The following is a 4,281-nucleotide window of genomic DNA, read 5'->3' on the forward strand; positions in this document are numbered from 1 at the left end:
CCCTCCAATCCGGTTGGTAAAATTGTGGACTACTATTATCGTGTAGAGTTTCAGCAGCGTGGCAGTCCACATTGCCGTTGTCTCTTTTGGGTAGAGGGAGCCCCTGTTCTGGATCGAAATAGTGATGATGAGGTCATTGCATTTATAGATAAGTATGTGACATGTGAACTTCCAGCTTCAGATGATCCATTATTTGATGAGGTTTCATCTGTGCAGCAACATTCAAAACGGCATTCAAAATCTTGTAGAAAGAAAAACACTGTCTGTCGTTTTAATTTCCCTCGACCTGCATCCAGCAGAACCTTTATTTATCTTCGGGAAAAACATTTAAATCCAGACAACAATTGTCAGTGTAACTTGGATTCTGTAGCTAACACTGTAAAGTGTACCTGTTCAAGTAAGGAAAAGGCTACCGGTGGGCAAATGGATAGAGATGTTGCAAGAGATGTACTGAGTAAAGTCAAGAATGCCATTTCAGATGAAAAGTGTGCATACAAGACTGTTAGTCAAGAGGTTTTTGAAACTGCATATAAACGGTGTAGTTGAAATATGCATGTTGTTTTGAAAAGGGAGATTAATGAGGTTTGGATTAATCAGTATAGCAAGCCGCTGTTAAAAGCTTGGAATGCTAACTTTGATATCCAGTATTGTGTTGATGCATATGCATGTTGTGTCTACATAATATCTTACATGTCTAAAACTGAAAGAGAAATGGGGCTTTTGCTTGGAAATGCTCAAAGAGAAGCATCAAAAGAGGGCAATGTTAGTGCCAAGGAAGCGTTAAAGAGTCTTGGTAGTATTTATTTGCATAACCGGGATGTCTGTGCTCAGGAAGCTGTGTACAGACTGACAAATATGCATTTAAAGGAGTGCTCAAGGAAGGTTGTTTTTATTCCAACCGGTGACAATGTTGTCAAAATGAGCTTGCCTATTTCTGTTTTGAAACAGCGAGCATCCTCAGACAATCTTACTGAAGATAACATGTGGATGACAGGGCTGGTTGATAGATACAAAAATAGATCAAAGGAAAAAGAGTTTTGGATCTGCCAAGCAAAATTTGCTTCAGAATACCGTGTATTGTTTACAAATGAAAAGTGTAAAAATGCAGTAAAGCTAAATAATGGTTTTGGTTTTGTAGCTAAGAGAACTCGGACCAGCCAGCGGTTGTTCGATATGCACGTTTTTCAGAAACAAAAGATCCTGAAAAGTTTTATCAAAGCATTTTGCAGTTATTTTTACCATATCGACATGATTGTGAACTGAAACCTTCAAGCTTTGAAACCTTTCAGGATTTTTATACAAGTGGTGTGGTTCGGCTGATTGATGGAAGAAACCATTCAGTTAAGTCTATTGTAGATTTGAATAGAAGTCATTTTGAGCGGGAATATGACAGCTTGGAAGCTGCTGACCATGTTGTTGGTAATGAACTGTTGGAAGATGCATGGTGTGAGCTGTGTCCAGAGGTTGAGGCAGAACGTTTGGAGTGTGTAGAAGGGCTAAAGGAAAGTAGAGCAATGCTAAATGATGAGCAAGAACATATCCCAGATTTAAGTCTGAATTCAAACCAAGTTAGTACATTGGAGAAAAGAAACACCATGACTAGAAGTGAAGGTCTTGCTTTAATTCGGTCTTTGAATGAGAAACAGTTGTCTATTTTTTCTGAAATCAGACAGTGGTGCCTTGACAAGGTAAATGGAAAAAATCCTGAACCATTAAATGTGTTCATAAATGGCGGCGGAGGAACTGGTAAAAGTCATTTAATCAGAGCTATACAGTATGAATCAAACAGAATCTTATCACCACTGTGTAGAAATCCTGATAATATTTGTGTTCTATTGACTGCTCCCACTGGTATAGCTGCCTATAATTTGGAAACGACAACAATTCACACCACGTTTTCTATTGGAATGGATGTACGCTTACCGTATACTCCATTGGGGGAGGAGAAACTAAATTCATTGCGCACAAAATACTGTGATCTCCAGCTTGTTATTATAGATGAAATATCTATGGTAGACCACAATCTGTTATCTTATATCCATGGCAGACTGAGACAGATTAAACAAACAGGAAACTTTTCACCATTCGGTAACACAAGCATCATTGCAGTGGGGGATTTCTTCCAGTTAGCTCCTGTTAGAGGCAAACCACTTTATTCAGATGGTGTTGCTAGTTTGTTGTGGTCTAATTTGTTTAAGGTTGTAGAACTAACAGAAATAGTTAGACAAAAAGATGTTGTTTTTTCCACAGCTGTTAAATAGGATGAGGACTCGCTCCAAAGGTACTCCTTTGTTACCTGACGATATTAACATTTTAAAAAGCCGTGAAACTGGTGAGGTTAGCTCAGCCTTGCATATATTTGCTACAAATAAGCAGGTAAATGAGCACAACTTACATAAGTTAAAAGAAGTTTGCGCTGATTTTATATTAATTAGGGCACAGGATTATGTTAAGGATAAAAAAACAGATAAACTTAAGTTGATGGCGAGGAATCATGCTAAAGCCACCAATAGTTGTCTGTCAGAGGAGTTGTTGTTGGGTAAGGGTGCACGTGTTATGTTGATAAAAAATGTGGATGTTGCTGATGGTCTGGTTAATGGTGTCTGTGGCTATATGACTGAGATTATAATGGCAGAAAACAAAACCTTTCCTAAAAAGGTTTTTGTTAAATTTGATGATGATCGTGTGGGCAATCAGAGGGGGAGGAACTCTCCGTGTCCGTCATCAGATTTAGCTGGTTCCACAGCTATTGAACCAGAGGAGGAAAGAGCAACTGTTAAAGGTGGACTGCGAAGACAGTTTCCTCTCAAGTTAGCCTGGGCATGTACAGTGCACAAAGTACAGGGCCTAACTGTTGACAAAGCTGTTGTTTGTCTCAGTAAAATATTTGCACCTGGTCAAGCGTATGTAGCTCTTAGTCGTGTTAAGAGTATTTCAGGGTTGATAATTCAGGGGTTGGATGCCAAACGGCTTTACTGTAAGGATGATATAACAGAAGCAGTTCAGAATATGGCACCCCTTTTGAATCGATCAACACATTTGGAGACATTGGATGCGTCAGTTTTTACTGTGTTTCTAATGAATGTACAAAGTTTAAACAGGCATTTCAAGGATCTGGCCTGTTGTACACAGCAGTTAAAACCTAAATGTATTGCTGTTACAGAAACATGGGTGTCTGTTGTCTCATCGGATACGGTCAAGATTGATGGATACAGTTTCCACAACTGTCCACGAAGTTTGGCGTATTCTGCTACTGAAGCAGCATTGATTTCATTGAAAGACCAACAACACACGGGGGTGTTGGCATGTATACTGCAGAAGATGTAGCATATGAGGTTTTAAACGCACCAAATGTAGATTTGGAATGCTTAGTAACCAGGTTTGTCAGTTTGAACATGGTCCTGGTGGTTCTTTTTCGCCCCCCCCCACCCCCCGAGTATCTTCTGTCCTTATTTAAAACCAAGTTAGGAAAATTGCTTGATTGGCTTGAGTCACTAAGTGACACAGTTGGATTGTTGGGGGATTTCAATGATGATATTTTGAAGTCTTCAACAATCTTCACATTTATGAATGACCGAGGCTATGTTCAAATGGTCAAAGATCCAAGCACAGAGAGGGGTATGCTTATAGATCATGTATACTTGCGGTCAGCTATTTATGAAGTGGAGGCAACGGTTGTACCCACATATTTTAGTGATCATGAGGGCATAATATGTTGCTTTAAACTGAAATAACTTTGATCATGTGTAATTTAAATGATGTGAAATGGTATTGAGACTTAAAACATTAAACATGAAATTCTATTTTGGTAAGTGATTAATCAACCATTTTCATTTAATTGACTCCTTAATTTGTGGTATTCAAACCTGTAGTTGATCTTTTTCCTCTCAAATGAATATGAATTAGTATTTTACGTGTATATACATTTCCTATGCATGTAAATTTCAGATGTTCAGTTACTGATGTTTTCAATAATGTGTTTTCTAATGATAATGTGTAGTTATTGTGTAACATAGTTCAGTTAATGTGTATAAGTTAATACAGTTTAGAGGTTTCGTTCTTGCATTAAGACAGCATTGTTTTTGTTGGGATCCTCAGGCTTGCCCACCAGAGGGCGCCGAGGATCCTCTTCTGCTCTCTTTGTCTTTTCTTTAGGGCTGGAGTCACTGTTAAGGTTCTAGAGATTACCCTCTGCCTCCAGCAGAGTGCGCCGTGGGTCCTCCTGAGCTGAGCCTCCCACACACCTGTGGCTGATCTACTCATCAGGAGGACCACAGTATT

At 39.0% G+C, this 4,281-nt stretch overlaps 1 pseudogene; it reads left to right on the forward strand.

Annotated features, from left to right (window-relative positions):
* LOC107104188 overlaps positions 1–3,734 on the forward strand; it is a 5,794-nt pseudogene extending 2,060 nt beyond the window's left edge.
* The last annotated feature ends 547 nt before the right edge of the window (positions 3,735–4,281 follow it).

This window comes from Cyprinodon variegatus, unplaced genomic scaffold, assembly GCF_000732505.1.
Source record: "Cyprinodon variegatus isolate N-32 unplaced genomic scaffold, C_variegatus-1.0 Scaffold1643, whole genome shotgun sequence".
Lineage (NCBI taxonomy): Eukaryota > Metazoa > Chordata > Actinopteri > Cyprinodontiformes > Cyprinodontidae > Cyprinodon > Cyprinodon variegatus.